Raw genomic sequence first — 14,138 nt, forward strand, 5'->3', positions numbered from 1 at the left:
ATAAAGAGATAGGCACTTTGATGACATAAAAGGAACAGAGCTCAAGGAATGCACCTTTGAAGAGAAGTTCCTCAGGCCTGATATCTAGAACTTGTAATATTTATTAGCAACAATAAAATTGCTCGCTTGGAGCCCAAGTTAATATGGTTAATCCATCTGATCAGACTATAAACTCCAAGATTGTGTGCACATTCACAGCAGGGCTCATGTAATGGGGAAACAGCAAAGAAAAATAAAAGTATATATCCTGTAAATGAAAAAATAGGACAATTGAATGTGCCTAATCTGTATTATGAGATAGAAAACTCAAGAGAAAAGATACTTTGCAGGGATCCCTGGGTGGTGCAGCGGTTTGACACCTGCCTTTGGCCCAAGGTGTGATCCTGAAGACCCAGGATTAAATTCCATGTCGGGCTCCCGGTGCATGGAGCCTGCTTCTCCCTCTGCCTGTGTCTCTGCCTCTCTCTCTCTCTCTCTCTGTGACTATCATAAATAAATAAAAATTTAGAAAAAAAAAGATACTTTGCAGAATTAAGAAGGGAGAATATTTCTACAGAAGTATTAGGAAATAAATTTTGCATGATTGGTAGTTTTGAAAAATGTATATTATGGAGCCCCTTGTTACTTACTTTGACTTTGGAGTTAAAAGTTTACACCCAACAAAATAGTCTGTCCGTGTGTATTTAGACTTTTAATGTCCTTAAGAGAAATTCTCTGGTTTTCATTTATTCTTAAATCAAGATATTTCATCTATAAGAATAACATTTATATTCTATTGAACTATTCATGTATCCAATTTTTTATCATGTCATTTTAAAAAGTGATGAATTTTTTATGTATGATTCCATTAAAAAAAACATATCTATAGGAATAGAGAGGAGAAAATGAAAACATGGATTTAAAGAATGACCTTGCCTGAAAGTCTTCTTTTTTTTTTTTTTTTTTTTTTTTTTAATTTTTATTTATTTATGATAGTCACAGAGAGAGAGAGAGAGAGAGAGAGGCAGAGATACAGGCAGAGGGAGAAGCAGGCTCCATGCACGGGAGCCTGACGTGGGATTCGATCCCGGGTCTCCAGGATCGCGCCCTGGGCCAAAGGCAGGCACCAAACCGCTGCGCCACCCAGGGATCCCGCCTGAAAGTCTTCTACACCATTCTTGGTACTATATATTTGTTGAGAAAATAACCCTTTTTATCAGACCTTTCAAATTTATTAGCCTAGAATAGTACATACTTATTATCATTTTTTTAATTTGTGGCTACAATACTGACTTTTAAAAATAATGAACCTTATATATCTTTACTCTTTCATTTTTACTGCATCTTTAAACCTATCCATTCATCTTTCATCGCAATTTTCAAACCCAGATCCCTTTATTTAGTGATCTCACAATTTTCTTCCATTGGTAATTAATGAATTGCTCTGGTATCTTTTTCAAATCTTACTTTCTGCTATCCTTTAAGTTTCTTTTATTTCCTAGCTTCTTGAATTGAATGCTTAATTTATTTTCAAGTCTTCTTGCATGAAAACATTTAAAGCTATTGATTCTTCTCTAACTACAGAATTTGTCACATTCTCTATGGTTTAAATTGCAGTGTAATTAATTCCTGTGATTTCCTATAGAGTCAAACATTAAAGTTTGGGTTACTCCTTTATCCCAAGAGTTATTTAAAAAGGGTTTCAAAATTTCCAAGTGGTTTTGTTTTATATTTGCTGAGTTTTTATTTGAAACTCCGTTGCTAGTTGCATCTTCTCTATGGGTTCTGTATGATTTGTGTTAATAGTATTTCTTTATGTTTTGTCCTGTTGCTGCTGTGGGAAAGAGAATCTATCCTTCTGCATTTTCTGAATAGTTACCATCAGCGTGTAGACAAGCTCTTGGTTTTTATATATTAACTTTGTGATCAACCAACATACTAAATTTTCTCTTTGTCTAGTAGTTTTCAGTTGATTAATATTTTGGATTATCTAGTATATATTCCCATTATCTGCACATGATACTTATTTTCTGTTCTCTTTTCTAATGTTTACTTGTTATTTCATCCTCTTGTCTATTTGCTATTTGCATTGACTAATAATACTTTTAGAACTTTCAGGAAAACTACATTGCCTCATTTCTGATTTCAATGAGAATGTTCTGAATATCTCAGAGATGAATGTGTTAAGGAAGCATCTATCTATTCCTATGTCACCAACAATGAAACATATCTGAATTGACCTATTAATATGGTGAATTACATAAATATATTAATACTTTCCCAGTGTTAAATAATCCCCACATTCTGAGTAAATCTTGTTTAGCTGTGGTAAATTAATCTTTTAATGCACCACTGGATTCTCTTACTAATATTTTATTTGGGATTTATATATTAAAATCTTCGGGGATTTTCTTTCTTGTCTGCTATTTTTGAGTCTCAGCCTCTTGCCAATTTCCTAAAATGAAATCAGCAGCTCTCATTCTCTTTCTATGTTTTGGAACAGTTTAAGTAGTATCAAAACTATCAGGCCTTGGGGATCCCTGAGTGGCTCAGCGGTTTAGGACCTGCCTTCAGCCTGGGGTGTGATCCTAGAGTCCTGGAATCAAGTCCCACGTCGGGCTCCCTGCATGGAGCCTGTTTCTCCCTCTGCCTGTGTTTCTGCTCCCCTCTCTCTCTCGCTCTCTCTTTCTATGTGTCTCTCATGAATAAATAAATAAAATCTTTAAAAAAACTACTAGGTCTTTACATATTTGAAATAATTCACTATGAAATTAACTTGACCAGGGAATAAATTTAAGGGAAAGGAGATAGCTATTGAGATAGATTCTGTCTCCGATTTTATGAAACCCTTCCCAATATTTTGGGCCTAGCTAAGAAGAAAATAGAAAATTTTATCATCTTAGTGATTTATTATTTTATAAAATTATTATTTGTCAAATTTAATATTTATTTGCTTCTTTTCCACTGAACGTAGGAGGTAACAATCAGAATCAAATATATGGAGAAACGAGGCTGGAGCTGCGGGCCCTTTTTCTGCCCATGATGTCTCAGATTCATTCTTAAGGAGCTGAGAACTTAATCTTCCAAAATGTCAAAAAGACCATCTTATGCCCCACCTCCCACCCCAGCTCCTGCAACACAAATGCCCAGCACACCAGGGTTTGTGGGATACAATCCATACAGTCATCTCGCCTACAACAACTACAGGCTTGGAGGGAACCCGGGCACCAACAGCAGGGTCACGGCATCCTCTGGTATTACGATTCCAAAACCCCCAAAGCCACCAGATAAGCTGCTGATGCCCTACATGAGGTACAGCAGAAAGGTCTGGGACCAAGTACAAGCTTCCAACCCTGACCTAAAGTTGTGGGAGATTGGCAAGATTATTGTTGGCATGTGGCAAGATCTCACTGATGAAGAAAAACAAGAATATTTAAACGAATATGAAGCAGAAAAGACAGAGTACAATGAATCTCTGAAGGCCTATCCTAACCCCCCCTCATACCTTGCTTACATAAATGCGAAAAGTCGTGCAGAAGCTGATTTAGAGGAAGAAAGTCGACAGAGACAGTCTCGCATGGAGAAAGGAGAACCTTACCTGAGCATTCAGCCTGCTGAAGATCCAGATGATTATGATGATGGCTTTTCAATGAAGCTACAGCCACCACACGTTTCCAGAGAAACCACCGCCTCATCAGTGAAATCCTTGGAGTGTGGTGCCAGACGTTCGGTGGGTTGTCACAACAGCTAGAATGCAGGTCCTCAAACGACAGGCCCAGTCCTTAATGGTTCGTCAGCGAAAACTAGAAGCTGAACTTCTTCAGATAGAGGAGTGACACCAGGAAAAGATGAGGAAGTTTCTAGAAAGCACAGATTCATTTAACAATGAACTTAAAAGGTTGTGCGGTTTGAAAGTAGAAGTGGATATGGAAAAGATTGCCGCTGAAGTTGCACAAGCAGAAGAGCAGGCTCGCAAAAGGCAAGAGGAGAGGGAGAGAGAAGCAGCAGAGCAAGCTGACTAGCAGCATGGTTCCCGAGCAAGAGCCAGCTGCTAGTAAGACCCAGGAGAAGAAGGACGAGGAAAGCATCCCTATGGAGACAGAGGAGACACACCTTGAAGAAGCAGTGGAAAGCCAACAGAACGGTGAAGAAGGCACGTCTACTCCTCTGAGGACAAGGAGAGTGGGCAGGAGGGGGTGGACAGTATGACCGAGGAAGGGACCAGTGATAGTAACACTGGCTCAGAGAGCAACAGTGCAACCGTGGAGGAGCCACCCACAGACCCCACACCAGAAGACGAGAAGAAAGAATAAATGTTGCCTTGTTTTATGTGTTCTAAATACTTTTTTAAATGAAAAAAATGTTTCTTGAATTTCAATGATGAACAAAAAGAATCAAATATATATAATTAAAAATGTATTCATTTAACAAATATTTTTTTTCAGTACTTACTAGACATTGTGCTATATGGTAGAGACAAAGTGATTAGATATGACCATTGTCCTCATGAAGGTTAAAGGGTAGTAGAGGAGACAGCCATTTAACAAATATCTACACAAACAGAAATTACCAGTTGCTAGAAATGTGAATGGAACATTCTTATCTTATATAAGATAAGAACATTCTTATCTCAAGGAGAATCCTGGATTTGCGAGGTAAGTTTAGGATTGGTTAGTCAGGCTATTCCTAGGTGAGGAAGTGACACTGAAGTTGAGATTTACAATTGAGAGTTTGGGAAACAAACGTGTAGGAAAGAGTACTCCAATCAGATGTTATAGCATTGGAGGGGCCCCAAGCTGGGAAACAGCTTGGTATTCTCAAGGAACTGAAAGGAGTCAGGAAGACTCATCACAATGAACAAGTACAAAATCAAGAGTGGTATTAGCTTTCCTCTCCCTGCCTGTGACCTAGGGTTCCTGATATTTGCCCCTTGGCAGACAGTCAAGAGGTCAAATAAGTCCACTCTAGGGAAGTGATATTTAAGCTGAGCACTCAAAATGAACAGAATGTGTGATTCTTTGTTGCTTTGGAAGCTTCTGTTAATTGGAATAATGCTTCTATTCTCGAACTCAAATGACTGTTCGTGTTAGGAACCCATAAGGACAGCATCAGGTACTGTCCAGGTCAATAAAATGCTAAGAGGTGGAGTTCAATACTCATTCCCAGTGCTTGTACCAGTACACTGATGCATTGGATTTGGATCCCCCAAACTATGCAACATTCTGCTCTCTCCTCTAGGCCCTGCTGCTCTGAAGCTGAGGCTGTCTTAGGCTTCTGCTTAGTGTCACGGAGACTTAGGGGCTGCATTGTTCTTCTCTCAATCTTTTATGTACTGTACTCTGAAAAGAATACTCAATGTTTCTTTCTTGTGGATAATACCTTTATGTACTTTATATCCCTGATATCTCTTCTCACTTTTATATTCCCTTTTTTAGTTTAACAGGGATTGGAAGAGAATAGTTAAGCATATTTATTCAGTTTGTTATTTTGAACTGAAAGTCTGAAGTGCATCAAATTTGAAAAGATATATCATAAAAGAAAAAAAATCTGTTCTTGGTTCTCAGTTAAATAAGAGAAAGCATATATTCTCAGAAGCAAGAGATAGAAATTGAGATGAGACAATAGATTAAGATGCATAGGACACTGGATGAGACAAGCAATAAACGTGGGTTAATTATAAATGCCATAAAAGAATTTAAAACTGCCTAAGTTTTGGCATGAACCAATATTATCACTGTAAAAAATGGAATCAGTCATGTGGAAATAAGCCTAAGAAGCAAAAATGCAGAGGAATCGTACAGAAAAAAGAATATGACAAGAGGGAAGATTACAGAAGTGGGTGGAAGATAGAGAAGGAAGCATCAACATATGAATAATTTGTTTTCCTGCAGAAAAGCCCACCATATAAGTTATGGAATGAATTTGGATTCTTCTTTTTTTTTTTTTTTAATTTATTTATGATAGTCACACAGAGAGAGAGAGAGGCAGAGACACAGGCAGAGGGAGAAGCAGGCTCCATGCACCGGGAGCCTGACATGGGATTCGATCCCGGGTCTCCAGGATCGCGCCCTGGGCCAAAGGCAGGCGCCAAACCGCTGCGCCACCCAGGGATCCCTGGATTATTCTTATAACAATAAAAGTAAAAATAAAGTATTTTTTTAAAAGAAAGTATTTTAAGCAATGCAATAAACATGGGAGAAAAGAAAGAAAGAGGGAAGGAGGGAGAAAAAGAAGACAAAAGGAAGATATAGAAACTAGATCTTCAGTGAGACTCTTAGTATTAATATTCTATTAAAGCAAAACTTACGTTCTCAGGTTTTCAAATTATGCCCAGATTATCAGTTTTCTCTAGTTGCCATATTTATAAGTTTACTGAATATTGTTTGTTTCATTGGAAAATTATTAATAGTATAATATAGAAAATAAAAATTATCATAGTTCTAATTTCTGTCCACTCTTTCTTTGTATATATATCTGCAAGTAGGTTGAGATTAACCTGCAAATATAATTTTGTATTCTGATTTTCAGCTTTCTTCATTTTGCTATGTCATAAAAACTGTTTACAATGGCTCGTGATTTTTCCATTGTGTGTATTTACCAAAACTTAATTAAGTTATTCCCCTAATGCTTTGATTTAAGAGGAAAAATGATAACATTAGCTTCCCTTAAATTAAACACCTACCTTAAGGCAGCAGTTGTTTTCTGCATCAGTAGAGGAGCTTCTGTTGAAAGTACAATGTTTGATTATCCTGAACATGTATACATAAGACTAATGATTAGAGGGAAATAAAATTCCATCAGCACGAATCAATGCCCATAGAGTTAATATGATATAGTTTCCTTCAGTGATAAATGGGTAATATATGTCAGGCAAAGACAATGGTCATATAACCTTGTTTCATCAATTTGAGTAATTTACTTTATTATTCATTCAAATTGTGATTTACATCTAAAATCGTATCATGGGCTATAACATGAAGAGGTCCTTTGGTAGACGAGAGTATCTAACTACAGAGCTGCAAGGGAAGTGTTTCATGTAACTTAAATAAGCTAAAACATGGGGCACCTGGATGGCTCAGTCAGTTGAGCTCTGGACTCCTGGTTTCTGCTCAGGTTATGATCTCAGGGTCTTGAGATCAGTCCTGCCTCTGTCCTGGTGCTCAGAGGGAGTTTGCTAGAGATTCTCCAGGGTCCCTCTCCCTCTACTCTCCTCCCCCTTGCTCCTGTGCACTCTCTTTCTCTCTCTCTCTCTCTCTTAAATAAATACATACATACATACATATTGAAATATTGAAATATTGAAATAAGTGAAAACAGAAACTTATCTAATTTTCAATGAAATAATCCCAAACCCAAAGTCAACATCTGTTTGATACCTAATAAATTAATGGAAACTCAGGAGTGCATGTGACAATTGTTAACTACAGATTTCCTTTGAAATCCAATTGTAACATTTTAATGGTTATGCTCCAAATAATTTAAACCTGACAATTTAAAATGTATCATTTTCGGGATCCCTGGGTGGCACAGCGGTTTGGCGCCTGCCTTTGGCCCAGGGCGCGATCCTGGACCCCGGGATCGAATCCCATATAGGGCTCCCGGTGCATGGAGCCTGCTTCTCCCTCTGCCTGTGTCTCTGCCTCTCTCTCTCTCTCTCTCTCTGTGTGTGACTATCATAAATAAATCAAAAATTTAAAAAAAAAATAAAATGTATCATTTTCTTCTCAAAATGGTATTGCAGTTGAATAAGAGACCTAATATTGCATCTTATCATAGGCACGATATTTACCAAATAGAACTGAGTCATCCATACTTGTGGTTAGAGTCCCAGTATCACTACTTACTATTCTCTGATGTCTGGAGAGTCATGTGAGTCTTCTGAGAAGATAGCATGATATACATAAACTGTGAAGGCATGAACACCTATATTCTATTTCAACCTTATCAACTAACAACATGAGATACCAGGAAAATTCCTTAACCTCCAAGAGTCACATTTTCCTCATCAGCAAAATAGAGATAATAATTGTTAGCCTAAGGGACTGGTACTATTCCTGGAACAAAGTAGATATGTACTACTAATGGTCTCAGTTTCCTAATCGGTAATTAGTCACACTGGAAGGATGAATAACAGTATTTATAATAGCTTTAAAAATGCTAATATAGTTTAATATCATTGCCATAGGAAAGCACACATACGTACAGACATCCACATTTAGAAAGGCATGCGCAAAAATCACGCTGTATGGAACAGCATAGTTTCTAGCTGAATAAACAGCTCTGAATATGCAACTGAACGTAAGAAAGACAACTGAAATGCATTCACTGAGCCATTATCAGTTATCCTTGCCTGTTACATCCATTGCCTAGATATCTTCATGATGAATAGCCATGTTAAAGTAAATTATAGATTGAGAGCAGCAAAAAGACAGTTAGATATAGTCCTTCATTTATTTTCCATTCTGTTGCCTAGACATCTACTCCTTGGAATTTCTAATGTAATATGACTTACTATTGCCACACAGCCTTCCAAATGGGGGGAAGGGAAAATTAAAGAGTGGCAAGCAACAACTGAGGTTCTATTGAAAAGTGAAAATAAAGGATTTTTTTTTTCTCCACTAAGTGGAAAACTTCTAAAACAAATACTGTTTAAGTCAAGATATGTCAACTCACACTCAATTTTGATTTAAAAATTCCAATTATTTAACACTTCATTAGAATTTACTTATTTTGGTTCATAGTAGCTTAGTCCAGATTTTTGACAACTGCACTCAGACTGCATGCAGTCTAGGCATGTTGTACTCAATTTATAGTATATCCTCATTTTTTACAACAAAGCCACAGAAACATGTCATGCTGATTAACTTCAAAATGCCTATAAATTTTACTTATGGTATAGGTAGTACATGTATCCTCACAATATATTTGTAAAACACATTCTCCAAATGTTCAATTCTTTGATTATCCTACTGTCCATTTAATTTCAATAATGTTTACTGTGGCCACATTGCTATTTGCACATATTGTTCTCTCTGCTCAGAAAATTTTTTACTCATGTCTTAATCTGGCTATTTATTACATGTCCTTCAAATCTCAAGTGACATGTCCCCCTCTTAGGAAAGATGTCTATGAACTCCCTGTAAATAACAATTCTTCATCATGTATTCTTCGGTCTCATAAAACTCATTGCAGTGTCATAGAAATTTATTTTGTCATTTGTTTAAAGTCTGTTTCCAACACTAAGTAGTAAGTTCTATGAAGGTAGGAACCCTGCCTGACTTATCTGAACTGTTGTATCCCCAGAGACTGACACAAGTATGTCATAGAGTTGGTAGACATATGACAAATATTCGATAAATGAATGAACACATGAATGAATAAAATAGATATTAATCTCTGTGGAATTCAGTTTCCCTGCCAGTAAAGTAGAAATAGTGATACCCACCTCATAAAGGTTTTCTTATGATTGATCTGGCTCTAATAAATGTGAAAACATAGCAGAGCACCGTGTGTAGCATATGTTAAATAAATGGCAGCACTCATCAACCTCTTCACTTGTGAAGTTCACAGCTGAATAGGTAAGGCAGGAAGTAAACAAGCTATTGCAAGTATGAGAGAGTCCGAGGGGAAGTACAGAATAAGATGCTATGGTAGCTTACAAGAGACATAATTAATCTAAGCAGGGGTGGATCTCCCTAAGAAAGGAATGAATGGTAAATGAATAAATTAATAAAAGAATAAATGAAGACAATGAATACTGGGTACCATGCTAGGTTAGAGAAATAAAGAAATAGTCATGGTCCCTATACTGAAGAGATTATAGTTTACTGATTTTCTATATTGTCATTTCCTACACAAGTTATCTTCAAAATATAATAACTAGTAGAAATATCTTCTAAATGAAATCTCACAAAGCCTACTCTTAATTTGGTTAAGTTGAGAAATACAGTGTTAAATTAGGTAGCTTATTTTGACAACGCATTGCCACACAATTCATTTAGCTGATCTTCCACTCTTTTTGCTGTTGGGTAGTCACAGACTTTAACAAACTCAGCACGTTGATAGCTACATAATTCTTGGGAATGATAAAAAAAAACCTCCAGAACATCATTTTAAGGTAAAAATTTAGAGAAAATTGCCTAGTCTTGGATAGAAATTTGCCTCTATATATTATGGACTGTTTATATCCTTTATCATGCTGACTAAAAACATTTGAAGTTTCAGAAGAGCAAACCAGTAACCTTTCTTAGACTGTTGAGTATATTAGGCACAAATCCTTGCACTTAGTGCTTGATATATAATATATAGTTTTGTTTATTTTAATTAACTAGATCAATATGCACCTGTTAGATTAGAAAAAATGAACTCCTTTATTAACTCTCAATTTCCATGGAGTATTTTATTATTGTTAAAAAGGAGACAGCAAACCCCAAATGGAGTCACTTATACTGAACCCCATGCCAGCAAACCCAGACTTGATACCTAATCAAATTATAGTTTCAATCCCTCACGAATGTAACCTTTAACCAGTCACCCTGGACTTACCTGGTTAGCATGAGTGAGGCAATCCATCCAACAGGCTTTTCTGTTCCCCTTGGGAAGGCGACCTTGCCCCAAACAATGCATTCTTTGCTAATATTTTCCTTGTTCTACCCCCTTTATGCCTTTAAAAACTTTTGTACAGCTTGTTGGCGCTCCTTTCTATTGCTAGATGGGATGCTGCCCAATTCATCAATTATTGAATAAAGCCTATTTGATTTTCAAATTTACTCCATTGAATTTTTAACACTGTAGAAAGTTGATATTCAGATGCTTTTGGGAAAGGAAAGAGGAATGTACATACCTACATGACTGAACTTGCTTCATTTGGATATTATTTAATACCAGCATATCTTGTTCAGCAACACAAGAAATCCATCTGTCATGGTACCATTAGACGAAAGCTCATTTTAGGTAATTTCTGCAATTGTTGATTATATCAAAGGTGTAAACCTTTACTCCTGACATTAAAATTGCTTCTTAGAGGAGTAGGGCAAGGGGATGCCCTTTTTATATTGACCTATATGATGAAGAAGAGTTATTTCTTAACCTATGGGAAAACATTGAAATGATTATTACGACTGTGGTTATTACTAATACTATATTTTTAAAACTGAGGTACCACTCAATGTGCATAATCACTAATTCACCGCAGCTCCTTTAGAAATATAGCAAGAATATTCCCACTCCTTACCTCATCTCCTTTTCCAACCCAAGTAATATATCAAAATTAGAAACTTATATTAACATAAAGCAAACTTCCATAATTCACATTAGATGCTTGAGCATTAAATTAGGTGATTCCAGAATTACATCACACTACATCACATGAGGGTACTTCCTCAAAGGGTACACTGAAAAATGATGAATGTTGAAATCCCACTCAACAAAATCTCTTAGCTAAAGAGAAAAAAAGTGGTCTGAAAGTAGGTACATATCTTTAAACCTGTATATTATTATTAAACCATGAAGTAATATAAAATCAATGTGCATCACTTAGTCACCATTCCAATGTAAATACAAGCCTGGGGTCCTGGAAATATGAATGAAATGAAACATTGTTGAACTTAAAATGGAACACCAACTATAATCACATGCTAGTCAAATATATATTTTTAAAATTTTATTTGTAGATTTTTTTTAAATCTGAAAAATTCTCCAAGTCCAGATGGATTCATTGGTGAATTCTACCAAACATTTAAGAAATAATATCAATTTGATATAAATTCTTCCAGAAAATTGAAAAAAAAAAAGGTATACTTCCCAAGTCATTCTATGAAACTAGTGATACTGTGATACCAAAAATTTTTTTTACAACTTTATAGATTTTCCTCAACTTACAAGGGTTTGATTTATAATGGTTTGTACAATGGTGTGAAAGCGTTATCTGTTCAATAAACACTGTACTTGAAATTTTAATTTGGATCTTTTCCTGAGCTAGTGATATGCAGTATGATACTCTTGTGATGCTGGGCAGTGAGCCACAGCTCCCAGTCAGCTATGCAATCACAAGGGTGAACAACTGATACACTTAAAACCATTTGTCCCTACACGACCATTCTGTTTTTTACTTTCAGTACAGTATTCAACAAATTACATGACATAGTTAATACTTTATTACCAAATAAGCTTTGTGCTAGGTGTGTCTGCCTGACTCATTCAGTAGAGCATGGGACTCTTGATCTCAGGATTGTGAGTTCGAGCCCCACGTTGGCCATATAGAGCTTACTCAAGAAAAATAAATAAAAATTAAAATAAAAAAATAGGCTTTGTATTAGATGACTTTCTCCAACAGTAGGTTAATATAAGTGTTCTGAGCACATTTAAGGTAGGCTAAGCTAAGCTATGATGTTCAGTAGGTTCGGTATATTAAGTGCATTTTTGACTTATATATTCAACTTACAATGGGTTTATCAGGATGTAACTCCTATTGCAAATAGAGGATGATCTGTATACCAATATCCCCCATAAATATAGATGGAAAAATTCCTAATGAATTTTGAATAAATAAATTCAGCAATATATAAAAAGTATGTAACATTATGACTAATAGGCTTCATCCCAGGAGTGCAAACTTAATTAACACTAAAATATCTAGTATGTAATTCACCATATTAACAGGCAAAAAAAAAAAGACAAAACCATAACACCATCTCAATAGATGTATAACAAGCATTTGACAGAATTCAACATCACCTGAGAGCAAAAGTGAGGACACCACGAATGGAAGGGCACTTACTCAACTTGGTGCAGAAAATCTATAATAAATCTACCACTAACATATTTAATTTTATGTAAAAGACTGAATGCTTTCTCCCAAAGGCCATTCACTAATAAGGATGTCTACTCCTTTCACTTCTGCTCAAGATTTTTCTGGTAGTTCTATACAGCTTAGTAAGAAAATACAAAATTAAGGACATCTAGCTTGGAAAAGAAGCAAAACTGTCTTTAATTATAGATGACATAATGATATCTATGTAGATAATCCTATAGATGCTTCAAAAGGGCTATTAGAACCAGTTAGTGAATTTAACAACTTTTCAAGATAATCAAAATATAAAACACGTTAATATATGATCACTATACCACATTTTATATAACCTTATGTAACCACAATTGATCATTATATAATCAATATTGATCTGTATAAAATCAATATGCAAAAATCAATTTTATTTAAGAGGTTGAATTTTTATAATTACTATGCACCATCAAAAATATGAAATACACGGAGATGAATATCACTAAAGATATAGAAGATTGGCACATTAAAAACTATAACACATTGAGAAATTTAAAAAGACCTCAATAAATTAAGCAATACAACATAATCATGGATTGGAATACTCAAAATTGCTAAGTGCCAATTATTCCCCAAAGTGATCTAAGAATTCATTGTAAAAATCCTAGCAGTCAAAATCCTAGAACAGTTTCTATAGAAATTAACAAGGTAAATCTAAAATGTACATACAAAAAGTCTAGCGGAGCAAAACTTTGGAAACGAGGAACAAAGTTGGAGGACTTACACTATTTGATCTAAAGTCTTATACATCTATCACAATCAAGACTCTATGACGTTGGAATAAAGTTAGATATACTGTTGGAATAAACAAAAAAGCCCAGAAATAGACTCATACATAAATTATCAGTTGACTTTTGATAAAGATAGTTAGGCAATGCTATGGAGAAAAGATCATCTTTTCAACAAATGATACTGAAATAAATGCATAGCCATATACTGAAAGAAATTAACTTCTACACTTACTTCATATTGCATACAAAAAAATATCAAAATGGATCATTGATTTAAATGTAAGAGCTAAAACTACAACTTCTATAAGAAACATTGGGAAAAAAAACCTTAAGACACGTGAGTTTGGCAAAGATTTCTACAATATGACACAATATTCTAAAAAGATTTTTTTTAAGTAATTGGATTTCATCAAAATTAAATAGTTTGACTCTTCAAAAAACACCATTTAAAAAATGAAAATGCAAGCTATATAGTGAGAGAAAATACTTGCAAAACGGATATCCAACAGTTTGCATTTAGAATCTATAAAGAGCTATTAAAATTAACTAATAATGAAACAAAGAACTTGATAAAGTATGGACAAAAG

At 35.3% G+C, this 14,138-nt stretch overlaps 1 pseudogene; it reads left to right on the forward strand.

Moving 5' to 3' along the window:
* The first annotated feature begins 2,990 nt into the window (after nt 1–2,990).
* LOC121483366 lies at nt 2,991–4,292 on the forward strand (annotated as a pseudogene).
* The last annotated feature ends 9,846 nt before the right edge of the window (nt 4,293–14,138 follow it).

Source organism: Vulpes lagopus, chromosome X, assembly GCF_018345385.1.
Source record: "Vulpes lagopus strain Blue_001 chromosome X, ASM1834538v1, whole genome shotgun sequence".
NCBI lineage: Eukaryota > Metazoa > Chordata > Mammalia > Carnivora > Canidae > Vulpes > Vulpes lagopus.